At 35.3% G+C, this 15,572-nt stretch overlaps 1 protein-coding gene across 4 annotated transcripts in view; it reads right to left on the bottom strand.

Annotated features, from left to right (window-relative positions):
* LOC135833205 (neural cell adhesion molecule 1-like) overlaps positions 1–15,572 on the bottom strand; it is a 623,372-nt gene that overhangs the window by 367,294 nt on the left and 240,506 nt on the right. The window lies entirely within an intron of this gene.

The raw sequence follows: 15,572 nt of genomic DNA, 5'->3' as shown, positions 1-15,572 counted from the left end.
CGTACGTCTCGGTTGCGTTGCTGTTTCCTTGTACGAGATGCCAAAACGTATACACACCACACAGCAGTATAAATAATTTCCAAAAGGTACGGAGAAACCGCAGCAGTTTTTACGAGACGAAGAAAAGCACCAAGGTTTATTCGTTTGAACAAAATATATACAACAGACGTGTATAATAAACTTTTCGCTTAAATGTAGGTAATCATGTAAAAATAAAGATTTAGAGAGAACAGAGATGAACCAAGAGTGGGGAAAAAAGAAGCGGCAAAGTTTTTTAATGTAATAGATATGTCTGTTCTTTTAGAGAATTCCTGTCATCTGGGATACATTAAGAACAGTTGACATTTGCGGTTGAGAAATAATATCACAAACAGAGGAGAAAGGGGAAGTAGACGTGGAGAGAAAATTCTCAACTCTCGTATACAGAACACGAGCTGGAGATTTCCACAAATAATGATATTACATATACTGTGCATAAGTTATGTAAAATGGTCTAAATACTGTAGCATCGTATTAGCTAAATTTAGTCCGAATTTTTCCCAAGGGTCGTTCCTAGCTTCACTCGAACCCTGCTCAACTGATCGAATCATAATAAAGTCGAGCTTTCAAAGAAAAATCATGTTGGAAAATGAAAGGTTTAAAAAAGCTCAAATCCTTCATTTCTAACAAAAAAATAAATATAAATTGGATAATTCAACAACATGAATAAGACTTATTGATCAAAAGCACTTTTTAAAAACATTTTTATAAGGAAAAAATCATTATAACGATAGCACACCTAAAAAAGGTCATCTAGCATTTCTCAAGTTCAGCGAAAATAAAAACTTGGTGAAAGAAATGCCTTTGACCAAATAATTATTTTTAAAAAAAATCAAGGCCGCGAAAAGAGAGGATTTTTTTATCAAGTCATAAAATCGTGTCGGAAATTAATGACTTCAAGTTTTCATTTTTGCTCAACTTGGGAAATACCAAATGACCTTCTGTACTCGCGTTATTACGATTTTTTTCTTATTAATTTTTGAAAAAATGTTCTCAAAAAGTGCTCTTGACTTATGTTTTTTTCTCATTTTGTTGAACTAATTTCGAAAAAAAATGCCAATTTATATCCATTTGTTTTGTTGGAAATGAAGGATTTGAGCTTTTTCAAAACTTTCATTTTTGAAAATGATTTTACTTTGAAAGCTCAACTTTTTTATGATTCGGTCAATTGGTTATTGGGCAATTTACTCCACTATACCCTTTATAGCAATTTGATTCCCCAACATGGAAACTAAGACAACCTCCAAAGGGTTAATATTGCATCGTACGCGTTCTCGTAATAGTTTTAATGAATGGGGAATGTTATGTAATTTTATAGAATGATTTTTCAAAATTTTTAGTAAGTACATAAGTACACTGAATTCGATGGTACAGTTCTCAATTATAGAAGTTCAACTCTTTGACAACGTTTCTAATGAAAACTCGTGGACGAGATAAGAAATTCAATTCACTTTTTAGGGTTTTTGCTGCTAGCAGCATAAACCCTATTGCAATTGATAATTTTCAATTTAACTTGTAGCCAATCAGTGAGCAGTATTTCGGAGAGACCCATTCTGTGATTTGGATTGGAGAGTGCATAGAGTCTGTGTGACGTCATCGCCGCATATAGGCGACGTTTTAACGAAATGTGAAAATGTGTGATGTTCTTTATTGTTTTGCTTTTTGCTTTTGCTAATTAATTACGCTAATTATCACTGAATGACTGAATGTACATATGATAAATGATAATAGGGATGGAAAGCAGGAAAGCAGAAAGCTAGCTGAAAGCTGAGGAAGTAGGGGGGGGTGAAAGCTAAGCAACTTAAAAGCTAGCGAAAGCCAGAAGCTTTTTATTCAGTTTTCTTTATTTTTTTTTGCAAATTCGTTACTCCGTAAATTTCTTCTTGCTTTTGGCTGTGATCAAATTTACGAAAAAAAAAATAAATAAAAAAAAGCACCTAACAAAAAGCAAAAACCCTTTTGCAATCATGATAGCTTGTTTTAATAATTTTCAGTAAGTAATTTTTTTCAAAAGACTTCAACACTTTTGAATTTTTAGTGATTTTCACAAGTTTTTTTGATTCCTAAACATAATTTCCACATGTAGCTGGTCTGCAAAATTCATCAAGAGATATACTCATTCAATCGTTGGTGTTCGATTTACCTTCCAAACTTGAAAAAATAGTCTCAGTTGGTGAAAATTCAGTCACCAATATTGGACAAGCAAATAACTCTAAAGTGCTCCGATAAAACTTTTGCAGATACGTTTGAATTTATTACGAAATTCAAACCGATTTTGATATCTCGCATGGCACGTTTTTCAAGGACCCTAAGTATGCATTGGGATCCGACTTTGGGGTTAAAATTTTTCTAAATCGCTCAGAAATAAAGTTTTGATAATAATTTTTGATTTTGTGTCGAAGAGACGTTTAAAAAGAAACTTTCAAGTATAGTAATTAATTTGAACGTTATTGGATTTTTTTTTGGAAAATACGGAGATTTTTAAAGGTATACTGCTGGAAGCCTCAAAACGGCTTGAAACTGTCGCTAGTAGACTGGCACGTGTTAGAAGTCATTGAAACTGAGTTTCGGATTTTTATCTCGAGGTGGAAACGAGTAGTAAATTTTTAAATGTATCATTATACAAAATAGATGGTGAAAAAAAGTCTTATGTTGTCCAGTACCAGGGGTTGACTTTATAAAAACGATGTGTTTCTAATGGGTAAATTGAGTGGCTATGGATCACTAATCCCTTACGTACCAATTGTACTCAGCTGGTCAATATTTAGAACGATTTTTTGGAGAACTGGATTTTCTGAAGCTCGCCCTGGAGCTTCCAAGACGGCTTGAAGCCAACATGCAATCGACTCGGTATGTTGAAATTAGTGTACGAGGAAGTGATTTTCAGCTCACCAACTTCATTTAATAGAATTTCATGAAAATTACAACTTTCGAACATGTGCTGGAGGCACAAGAATTTCTCAATACGGTTTGGAACCGATTCTAATCGATTGGCCAAATTTCAGCTCTATTTATGTAGATTGAAATTTGCGATATTGTGGACATTTTAAAAACGTGATTGAAAGCTGTACATTTCCAAAGCCACCAATTATTTCACTAAAGAGCTACTAACGTGATTGCAAGTGAGCTTTTGCTTTTGCTATTAGTTGCGTTTCAAACTTTCCAACAACACAGCATATGAAACAAGGTACGTAATACATATTTTTGCAACACATCAACACATTCAAACATGATAAAAATTAAATCAAATCAAAGAACTACCTATACCCCTTCAAAATTCACCATTATGAATCGTCGTTCATCAGCCAACCTACTACAAGCTACATAACGTCGTTGGAAAATTTATATAAAAAGTTTCCAAATTCACCTGATATTTTTGCACGAAAAACCATATCACGTGGCTTTTAATTGAATCCATTCGATTGGGAGTTAGTGGCGTACTCCACTAACCCTAGTAAAATACAAGTTTACTTATTACAATGCAGGAGGTTACTACGACACCACTGAGTAGTTATCGAGTAATCCGACATTTCCTTGACGAAAACACTCCAAGGGGGAGAGGGCGCCATCACTGCCCTGATCATTTTTTATTTCTCCAATTTTTCTTCAAATTGACCAACTTATGTTGAAATTTATCATACATATGTATTTTCAACTCCGTTGCAATCGATTGGAATTCATTGGTTGGGAACCGTATCGAGCAATTCTGGAGCCTCCAGCACATGTTTGAAAGTTCAAATTTCCATTAAATTCAACCGAATGAAGCTGTGGAGCTAAAACTCACGCGGGCTTTTGCACTTCGCGTATACTGAAAATAGCGAAGTTCGACTTTTCAAGATTGTTATCCCTTGGTTTTCGTTGACATAGAAACGAACAAATTAACCAAGACGATGTCCATACTGGACATACTTACAACTTTCGGCATTGTTAAAATTTAAATGGATGTCGTCCGAAATTACTGAAGTCAGGGTAGACCTCATCTTCTCAGCTTAATTTACGAAAACCATGTGTATGCCCTAAAAAATACCTTTAGGTAAGACGGTTTTATAGCAGGGGACCCTGTCCTAAGACGGCGCAATTTTTTTTTCCAAAGCCTGGTGCTCCTAAAGTATCCAACCAAAATGGACAAAAATTTGATGGAAGGTCCCTCAGACTATCTACTACATACATACTTACCATCAGAAACGTAAAACTTTCAGTTTCAAACTCTTGTCTCAATCGAATGAATTGTAAATAGGTTCAAATGCGCCGATGGCGCAAATGCATTCCTAAGATGGCGCAAATCCAATTTTAATGTAAAACGTGTAACTATATCGATTGAATTCGATTGAAATTATTATGTTGAATACGTACAAATCTCATGTGCTAATGTAAGTGGTTTCTTCATAATTTAAAATCGTATCTACATTATTAGATTAGTAGGTAAGTTTTTTCATTTTTTTCAATATTTCCACACAAAATCATCAATTTGTACTAGAAAAGCAGAGGAGGAAGAGATCCAACTTGCAAACCATCCTTTAAACACCAAATTTGTATCCAATTACAGGTTTTCCAAGAAACTACAAATCGCACAGCCTCCCATTACCACCAGTTCCGGGTACCTCATCCATGAGCCTAAAAGCTCAAACGCGATTTCGACACACGACAACAGAAAGGGAATGAGAAAGGGAAGCCGGAGCCGAGACTGGAGCTAAAATATAAAATCTCGCGAACCTGTCACAAATGATTAATAGAAAAATATTGTCACCTTCGTCATCGTAGTCGTCGTCGCTGCTGCCGCAGAACGTCACAATGACAGCGGAACAACAAACGCTCAACGGTGGTGCGGAAAAATCTGATGAAATTACTGCACCTCATCGAGGATGAAATGCGACCACGATGACGAAGTCGACGTACGCCAACCGTGGTGCTGCTACTACCTTTTATATGCTCTCGTTCCATCGTTTCATTACTCTTTTACCTTTGAGCAACGTGTACTGGTGTACTTTATCTATTTTCTATCTACGCTTTTATAAAATAACGCGACTTGACAAGCGATTTAATAGGTTTCGAGTAATCGAATGAGAGGAAAAACAAGACGAGGTTGACGACAACGTAATGCGAAGGCGACGCGACGCCTTCCCCTGCGCTTTTCACGATATAACGGTGCGTATATTATATGTACCTACGATTGCACGTGTAAACTGATTATATACAGAACAGGACGCCAACAGGCCAACACAGATATGGCGGAAAGGTGGGGAGATGAGCATATATTTTCTTATTTACTGTAAAGCTAATTGAATTATTTAAAAATTCAAACCTGTCTGATAGAAACAAAATTTAAAATAAATATCTATTCAGTACCAAGCATGGAATTAGAAGAAAGAGATACACTAAATCTCATTTTTTCGGCACACGTGAAAAGATCATTACCCTCTCCTTAGTTCAAGACGAGGTTGATTGGTAGTATAAATTTAATTTTTCAAGTTGAAAATCTCCCATCAAAGTCCTTTTATTCGGTTGTGAGATTTTGTTAGACACTAGAGTGGACTGTCTTTGGCGTTTTTTTTTTTGAAAAATTGGTGATGGAATTCGAAAAAAAGTTGTTGGATAGAACTTCAAAAACTGTAAAAAAAATTTTGAGTCTTCAACTTGTACCATCAGTTTTCTACCGTAATTTCAAAGTTTCAAAATTCACATAGAAAGTCGGAAAAAAAATTCTAATCCTACTTCCAATGTTTAAATTTTAAAATCGATATGGAACAAGGTCAGAATAACGCATCTGAATTACTTCGGTTAGCTGGTATTGCTAAAGAAAACTTACTGCCTCAGAAATCAAAAGAGCGGTATCAAGCAGCTTTCTTAAATATGTACCTACTTATTTTAGTAGGTAACTAATAGTCTATATAATTATTTTGAGGCACTCATCGTTAACCCACCAGAAGTACAACTGACGGTTTCTAGATGACAAATTCTATACGAAGAAGGATCTGTCAAGGTACCAGTACGACCTTCATCTCCCTCCCTGTGCGTTGATGGTTCGCAGGAGAGTTCGAGTATGGAAGCGAATTCGGATGCAAGATCGAGGTAAGATGAAGGCGTAATTATTGTAAGTTATGTAGAACCCCTGGACAAGTGAAAAATGTCAGAAACTGCTTTCTTACTTCCAAGAAGACGTGGATATAATGAGACCAATGACCAATTATCACCAAATAAAATTTTTCTAGAAAAAACTTTTTTTTGACTTTCTATGTAAATTTCAAAGATTAGAAACCTCGGTAGAAAAGTGGTGGAATAAGTTGAAGACTCAAAATTTTTCTCACAGTTTCTTGATGTCTTACCACAATTTTTAATCGAATTCCACCTGCAATTTTCCAAACAGTAGTCAAAGATGGTCCATCCTATTGGACAGCCTGTATTTTTGTTCTGGGCTTTTTTTTGTTCAATATTTTTCAATTACTTTAAGGTTTCATTGAAATCAAATTTCACGTTTTTTTCTTCAAACTTTACTCCTCTTTTTTCATGTGAGTATTCCCTCATTTATTCGTGGCTGAATGTTACCAGATTTTGAAATCAACGAATAACATCTCGTTCCTAAAAGTCTTTATCGAAAAACTTATCCTGTAGGATTTCATCAACCCTGTCCAGTGTCCACGCGTTATTACTTATTACGTAATATATACACATACTTCGAGCAGATACTAAATAAAGGGTAAGATCTTCTCCATTTGTAATTCTAATTTTCATTTTTTCCTAAACGTAAAAAGATCATTACTTCCCCCGTTCCAGCATATCGATGCCACTAGAACAACAACAGCGACAACACAGTTTTCAACTTTTCACGATCCTTCCGATGCACAAGGAAACAAGACCCACAGAAACAATTAAATCTGCATTTGCTTCAATTTGAAAAAAGATTCCAGGGTGATGAAAATTCTAATTTTAATGGATCATGAGTTCCTGGTCAAATGTACTTACTTGTTATGGAATTTACTTCAGTTGTATGTTTTTCTACGTTTAGAATAGGTATCAGTGAATTTTCATTCTTTACCTCTACCTATGTACCTGCGTTATTTTTTCCACATGGGAATCTTTTTTTTCCTAAGCGAACGATTGAAAATTTGCAAATCGCTCATTTTTGGATATTTATTCACGCTTTGATAAATAATATAATTCTCGAGCATTAGGTACGCCTTACATATACCTAATTATTCCAAAACATCGAAAGATATAATTTCTACAACTGAGAGGAATATTTTCAAACGCAGTTTTTGCCAATATTTTGGAAATTACTGTCAATTCCAAAAACTCGAAAAAAATGGCTAGTTTTGAGCGATTTTTCTCAATTTTCAAAATTGACGATAATGAACGAAAAATTGGCACTATTCAATTCCAAAATATTCGCCCAGATTTAGATATTAATGTTCATCGATGTCTCGGATGAATATTATTACGGTGTAACAATCGAACTAAAACATTTTCAAAACACGAATTTGGCCAGAAATATGTCATCTGCAAATTTGCAACCGCTTACTGGAACCCAAAAAGTGGTCTTGGATTTTGATGGGGATGACGTTGGAACAGGGCAGTTTTTACCAAAGCAGGTTGAGTAAAAGCTACCACAAAACGTGAAAAAACCACGGGTCGTTACACGTACTCGTATGCCCCCCCCCTCCTGAATTACTCAGCAGCTACAAGGTTAAGCGCCAAATCTTGATCGGGGATTCGGGATACCAAAATGCACTTTTTCCCCGTGCTCTGACGTCACACCAAACAGCCGTTAGGTGCTGCCACCTACTAAAACTTGAACTTTAGGAGTTGCTACTGAAGTTGAAATACTTGGCCGGTAAAAAAAAATGTGTTGAGTGCTTTTCATCAGTGAAGTAATTCAAGTGATTGGAAATTGTTGCTTCAAAATCACGAGAAGACTATTTGATTCGCCTTTGGAAAAATAAATATAGTAAGTAATTTATTTTACTGTAGTTATGAGTATAATTTGGGTTTAATATAAAGTAGATACACTGTGTTAACAATTTTCACCATGATCGAACATTTCGATTTTTTTTTCATTGTGTGAGCTTGCTTTGAAAGTAGGCAAGTGAAAATTTAAAATAAAAACATGGATAATTAGGTTGTTACATATTACATAATATGAATCAATTCTGATGATGAGTGCAGAAGCCTCCTACAATATTGTAAAAATAATTTTGATGAACATTTTTTACAATTTCGTTTTTAGATTTTTTGAGTGACCAATATTTGGCACTAACTTACCCTTTTCTAATTGAAAATCTGATTGTAGGATTGTTCTGACGAATTGTTATACTAAAGTTATTGTGCTTATTTGCTTAGGTACTTGTTTATTTACTTCAGCAAGTAACTGATAAATAAACATTGAATTTTCTAATTTAAAAAAAATGTGGTGTCAAAATCTTGGTCGATCTAGATTTGGCTTTTTCTTTCAATTCAAATGTTTAGTTTTTGAATTAGTTGGGCTCCGACTTGTACTTTTGTTACTTATTTCCTTTCTAGTTTTAATACATTTTTGGAAAATTAGAATCGAAGGGGTGAACGTGCCAAATCTTAGTTTTAAGGAGGTTTTTTCAAACCCATGTGGCTGTGGAGAGGTGAGGGGGTGATTTTTCAAAACTCACAACCCCCTTGAAATTTCTTCAGAGAATGAGATTTTTGTATGCAGATTCGAAATTCACTGTCTGACCACCACAGACCTGCCCCCAGGGGGCCTCGAAAAACCAGATCAAGACTTGGCAAATATTTTTTTTTTGGAGTATTCTCACTGTTTCAAAAATGAGTTGGAGTGTTGCCAAATCAAAACTCCTTACTTATTTATTATTTTTTTTACTGACTTCGTTCCTTTGCTGAATTTATTTAAATACGTCCCAACATATATGAAATTTACTTAATTTTGATTAGCTGTGTCTTGCACTTGAGCTGATATTGAGCGCCTGTTCAGCGATCTGAAATTGGTCTTGAGTGACCAACCGAATAGATCGAACCAATCAGTTCTTAATTTTCAAATTCTGTGACTAATTAAATCATAAATTAAGGAGTAAGGAGTACGTGGAAATGGAGTGAAAGTATGGTTGGAGTGAGTAAGGAGTAAATATAACGAGTAAATTTCCTTAGGAGTGAAGAGTGGAGTACGGAGTATGATGAAAACGCTTGGAGTAAAAAGCTCTCCTCCGGAATGCTGAAACCAACACTCTTGCAACGTTGATCGATACCTTCCATTCCACATACTGAATTATAAGTACGAATTTTTCGACGACCATATTTATAAACCTCGAATGAGAAATCACTTTCAAAGGCACAACAGAGCAAACACGACATAAATAAAGGTATAGGCACGAGCGAAAATAAACCAAAGGCAGCTAGAACGCGACAAAGATGGATACAGCGAGTCGAGATATCGTATTTATGATACTTTATATATAAGGGAAAGTTTTCGCGCTCAACAGAAATACTAAACTTCCATTTCAGGATGTCAAACTTCCACCCTAATACAATTAGCAAAGTTTTAGCTGTTAATTTTGCTTATTATGTGCACTTTGATTACGTTAAGAAATGTTTCAACGAGGTCGGCCTCGTCGAGTAATTTATTTCCTCAATTAACCTCATTATGTAAAATACGCCTCCGCCGAAGACTCTACCAGAGCGACGCGACGTTATCGCTGCCTATATACAGTATACACAGTATAGGTAGTACCTCTACCTCTGCTTATATATACTTCCAACTCCACTCGACAATATCATATTTATCTGTATCTATAATAAAGCTGTAAATAGAATAACCTATATAGTGCTTTTCAATCTTTCGCAGAGTCCCTCCGGTAACAGCACCTCATCTGAGAAAAAGCGCTCCTTTTATCGCTTCTTTATTCCTTCTTCAATTCATCGTCGTGTTTTTTTCTTCTCAACTCTTTAATCGAGCAACATTTTCCTTCGCGCTTTCTCCTCCCGTCAAAATAATCATCGTTCGTACTTCGTTATTAAGGAAACCTGCAGCTTTCGCGGACTGAATCAACAGAACCGATATGAATTTCAAATATCTATCAACATTTGGCACGGTGTGCTGCGGGCCCCTGCGCGCATATTTCACTCATATTAGTTCAAACGAACGATGATTATTCTGTAAAATGAACGAAATAATTTACAATTAGCGTTTCGACGCGATAATTTGCATTAATCCGATTAAAACTATACGATACGCGAGAGTATTGTTTCAAAGGTATCAAAACACTTTGAGCATTTTTCGCTCGAAATTATTTCCTGATGAGGAAGGAAGAGAAGGCTTCTTCTCAGTGAATTTCTTGCTTGAAAAATTCATCGTTTATTTGCACGTTTATTTCAAGTCAGTGGCGTTCAGAGGTTGGAAAAGTGCTGTTGAAGAACTTTCATGAATGAGTGCCCCAAAACTTTTTTCAGGAGGGCTCCCAAGTTCTTTCAGAAAAAGCCCAATGATTGCCATGGGTGTTATGAAATTTTTTTATGGGTCACTTTTTTCACTTCTAATGAGAAAAAAGCAAATCCGTAGAAAATTTAGTTACACTCTTCCTAACTGTTAATGATGCTATTTCTGAGGAGAAAAAAAATTTTGATGCGTTTTTGAAGAAAACTTGGAGAACGTAGATCAACTATTTCAAGTTCTAAAATAATACCGACAAATTTTTTTGAGCGAATTAAAAAAACAATTGAAACGGCACCTCCTCATCACATTAATAATTAAAATAGATAAAGCTCAAAGATTGAAGTTCTGAGAAATTACAGCTTTGCTGTGATTCTATTGGTCGATAGCGTTTTAGAAATAAAGAAATATATGTATACGTTACACGCTCGTACCTAGATGGAGCAACTATTGTGTTAAAAGTCCTCCTATTAATAAGTTATGTTTTTTGTTACTCAAGTACCTATACGAAAAAGAATATACGCCCAGAGATGAAAATCGAGTTTGCGTGTAATTATTCATATCGAGTAGCTATTCGCTGATTGCAAGATAGTTTTTGCATTTGCTTTCACTATATTGGTGGATGGTTTCATTGGTTGCTAAGTTTGCTTTTGAATATCAACTTGAAGCTGATTTCTCATTTCTTGATCTTTTTTATAATTAATAAAATAGAATGTATCCTACTATTTTTATTAAAATGGAATCGAATAAATTTCTCGTCACAACTGAGTTTTTTCAAAAATCTAAAAATTTGAAGAGCTAGAAATTGTGGCTTTTTCTGATCTATTGAACGAGTTTGTTCACATTTGAACCGATTTTCAGGCAGTCACCTACAGTGCATTTTCTTTACCAACATATTTTCAGTGATAAGTGGACAATACTGGTTGAAAAAAGACCCTTGATGGCTTACAATTTTTAGCTGCCCAAATTGATTTCCACTTTTTCTGGAGGAGAAATTTTGAAGTTCTACTTCTGAAAGGAACAGAAATCGCGCTGGAAGCTCTAAGATAGCTAGAAATGATGAAAATAGTTCATGGAGGCTGATTCTAGTTGTAGGGCTAAGGAGGTGTGAGAGTGCTGAAATTTTTTCAACTGTATATCCCAGATCCCCCTCCTGAATTTTTCCAGATAATTAGTGACGTGTAGTCTGAGTATATTGTAAAAGGTATAAAATGTAATTTAGAATACCTACCTGCTAAAATAGTAACACTTCAGACACGTGCCTGCAGTACTCAAACGGCACGTAGGCACGTACCTCAAATCCATATAAACCATTACATATAAATGTAACGACATGTCATTGAATTCAATACACAATTTATCACGGACTTGGTGTCTTATTAAAAGTGGCGCCCAATCGTAGGTGATTCAATCCGACGCGTGTGTGATGAAAAGTAAAGTAATCAATTCGTAATCTAGCAAGCATCGCGAAAATAACTGAATTAAAATCGGTCGAATGTACATTTTTATTTCTATAACATTTTAATAGAAATTACATGTCAAATGCTTATTTTTTTTTCGCGATCGTCAATTAATTCAACGATGTATTTATGAAGCCACAAGTTAATTGTTGGCAGCCAATGAGAGTCGCGAATTTACCCAGTCAATGAGTAGCCCAGTTATAAAATTACAATACAAGAGAAACCAATGAGCCCAGCTTACAAGTAGATGCCAAAATTCAAGGTCCAAAGAAAATAATAGGATCCTGCAGCCAATGAATGATTTTGGGAATGCTCATCTAGAAGAGGTAAATATTGAACTTTCAGGGCTGGAAATGAGAAACTAGATGTTGGGAGTGGAGATAGGAAAGAAAACGGTTGAAATTAAAGCAATAGTTATACGAAATTAGAGCATAGACTTGATTTCAGGAGTTTATTTTATGGCTGAAAATCAGATACTAAGAGATCAACTTCAGAAATATGAAAATTACACTGGAAAAATTTAGCGTTGTACATTGACCCGAAGTGGGTAAATCGTACATATTAGGAATGAAACGTGCTTGATAATGGAAAATCAACATTTATATAAGTATGTCCAATTGTCCAACTAGCATGATATTGTCTCTAAAAGGTAGTCTCTTTGTTTGTAAACATGCAGGGCGATGGTAATACTATGAATAACGATCAACTCTGTATTAAAATCAAGCGATCAGTGGGTCCGCTGATTGCAAGATAGTTTTTGCCTGGCTTTGTGTTTCATTTTAGCGAAAAACGTAACACTAAAAATCTCAATTTCGTAACATAACAAAAATAACGTTCGCAAAATAAACGACCGTATGCATGAATTAGAATTGAAAAACTACACGAACAAGCCCAATAGAAGACACCAAAAGTCCATGGTAAACTGTGTATTGAATGGAATGACATGTCGTTACATTAATGTGGTCAAGGCTCGTGTCCAAAGTGTAACTATTTCAGGGTATCTAACAAAATTTCAAAATGAAAAAGCAGGACTTTGGCAAGATATTTTTTTAACACATGAGATTTCTCAAGGGGGAGGTGGGATGGGAGAGGCAAAATTTTATAACCAAATTTTTCGCTTTTCCGGCGATTTTTTTCGAGCGAGCGAATGTCGAAAATATAATTTCATCATTTCAATTTTTGATTTCATTTTCACCTTCAAGGTTTTGGCCAATGGAATAAAATTAGGCGAATAAAAAACTTTCGTCAACATAACAAATTTTTAAAAAATGGAAAAAAATATAATGGAAAATTTGAACGACATTTGAACACGTTCATTCATAGTTATATTGCCGACTTTCTCCTGTAAATTTAAAATAGGCAACCCAACTATCGATATATGTACTATATTAGCCAGATGTGGTTCGAATTAATTTCAGAGGGAGTCGAAAACAAAAATGTTGAATACCTACATAATTTGAAATTTTCAAAAACGAAGCTTTTACACCATTACAAATATGAGGAGAGGGGGTTGAAAATTTTTGTGGAGATACGTACTAAGAATATACATAACATACTAAAAAATTTTCAAAATCGGTCAACATGGGGCTGAGAAAAGTGATATTGAAATTTCAGAAAAGGGGGGCTCTCCAAAAAGGGGAGGGGGTGTGGATCTGAAATTTTTCATGCAGAAGTTTCTCAATGGTACTCACCTTCCATGCTAATATCAACTTGAACGCTTTCGGAGACCATTTCACCCCTCTTAGGCGCCTATAGCCTTTATGTATTTTTCAGGAACCCCCTTTTTTAAATGGCCATAGTTCCACCCCCCTTGAACGTACAAAGAAAGTTGATACATCATTAGATCGGAAGTTTGACGTAGATTCTTTTGTCTAGCCACATATTTTTCGCTAAAATGCAATGCGGGGGAGAAAATGTCGAAAAACAAGTTTTGGGGGGCTAAAATCCACCGGGGGGGAAAGCTCCATGTGGATCGGGGACGGGTCCAGATATGTTGTTTGGGACACCCTCCTGGAAATTTTAAAGCAAAAAAATCTTTGTTAGCAATTTTGTTTGGGTTTGGTACTAATTTTTTGGAGCTTTTTGTCTTCGAAAATGAAATTTAAATAGAGGGAGAACAAAACTTTTGTAAAATTGTCGATTTTACCCGAGCGAAACGAGGACGAAAGCTGAAAAATTGATAATTCATAACGTGTAAAACATCATTCTAGAATTCTTGATGATGCAGAAAAGTGGTTTATATGACTTCAGCAGGGCAAAAGCTCTCAAAAATTTACACATGACTTTTAGATTTTTTAAAAAAAGCAATTCCAAATTTTTGTCGAAAAATAACACATCTTTTGATACTTTAGCAAAAATTGGAACTTCCTGGCAATTTTCATTGGAATGCATTGGATCTTTTTTGTTCGGAAAATTTCAAGTAAAAATACATTATTTATGATGTGAAAAGTCAATTTTTATTCTCTCAAACTTTGGTCAGAGAAAATCAAAAGCTTTTGAAAATTTTCAATTCAAGAAGTAAAAACCGTAGTTTTTGGAAATTATTTTTTGATTTTCCCAGCTTACATCAACTTCTTCACAACTTTACCCAGAATGTTCCAACTTTTTCCAACTGAGACTTACCCAGCTGTTCCCATCAATATATTTTTAGCGGGGGGGGGGGGGGAGAGTATTTCACAACACCCTCAACCGTTCGATATGCCTCTACAGGGCTGATTTCCATTATTTTTACAGAATAAGCATACATTTTTTTTTTGTTTTTTTGAAATTACAAATCAGCAAAAGTGGTCAATTTTTAATTTTCAAAAATTTTCCAAAAATCAAAAAACGGTATCAAACGCATTATCGACGATATGCCTATTTAGTTCACAAAAATTTGCAGAGAAATCACAAAAATTAAGGCCCCGAGGACCCATTTTCCCAAATTCGATTTACAATAGCATTAAAAATTCGTAGCTCAAAAGGGACTTTTTTTCACTAGAGGGTGCATTATCCATATCCATTATCCACCCAGAGAACTTATTTCTTTGGAAGCCCACTTGAGCTTATGTGGAGCATCAGTCAACTCTATGTATCAAACACATGGGTATAAGTACTATACTCAACGAATAAATAATGATGAACAATGTTGTGTTAATTATGGTACATTGGTAACGTAATAATTTGTACGTTATTCATATCTAATCGTTGCGTTGTGGTTATTTCATTTCTATTGTTCTAAATAGATTTTTTGCCCATACCAAACTTCATTTTAGCATGTTCTGAATCCGCAATACTGATGTGGGCGCCCTTCCAAATGCTCGTACAATCGAGACAGGGTGTCCAGTCTTTTAAAAATAATTTTAGACTTTCGCTGATTTTTTTTGATTTTGAGGTAGTAAACTTGTGGCCGGAAAAGGAGATTGGGGGGGGGGCAGACAGGTGACGGCTAACACTGGTCAGCTAACGCTAAATAACGCTATGGCTAAGCAAAAACAACAAACCAGAAAAGAATGGACGATTATGGCGGCGGTGGGAATGCCACGGACTACTCTCGGTATTCTCAAGGTAAATTGTGGGAGATGAAAAACCAGAAGAACGTAAACGTGAACGTGCACCGTGATGGTGAAAGAAATACGCAGCGCACTGTACACCGTATGAAAGAATACGAATGTGAAACGGATTGC

The sequence above is a fragment of the Planococcus citri genome, chromosome 1 (assembly GCF_950023065.1).
Source record: "Planococcus citri chromosome 1, ihPlaCitr1.1, whole genome shotgun sequence".
In the NCBI taxonomy this organism is placed as follows: Eukaryota; Metazoa; Arthropoda; class Insecta; order Hemiptera; family Pseudococcidae; genus Planococcus; species Planococcus citri.
The sequence above is the reverse complement of the archived record's forward strand: the minus strand, read 5'-3'. Positions and strand labels throughout refer to the sequence as shown.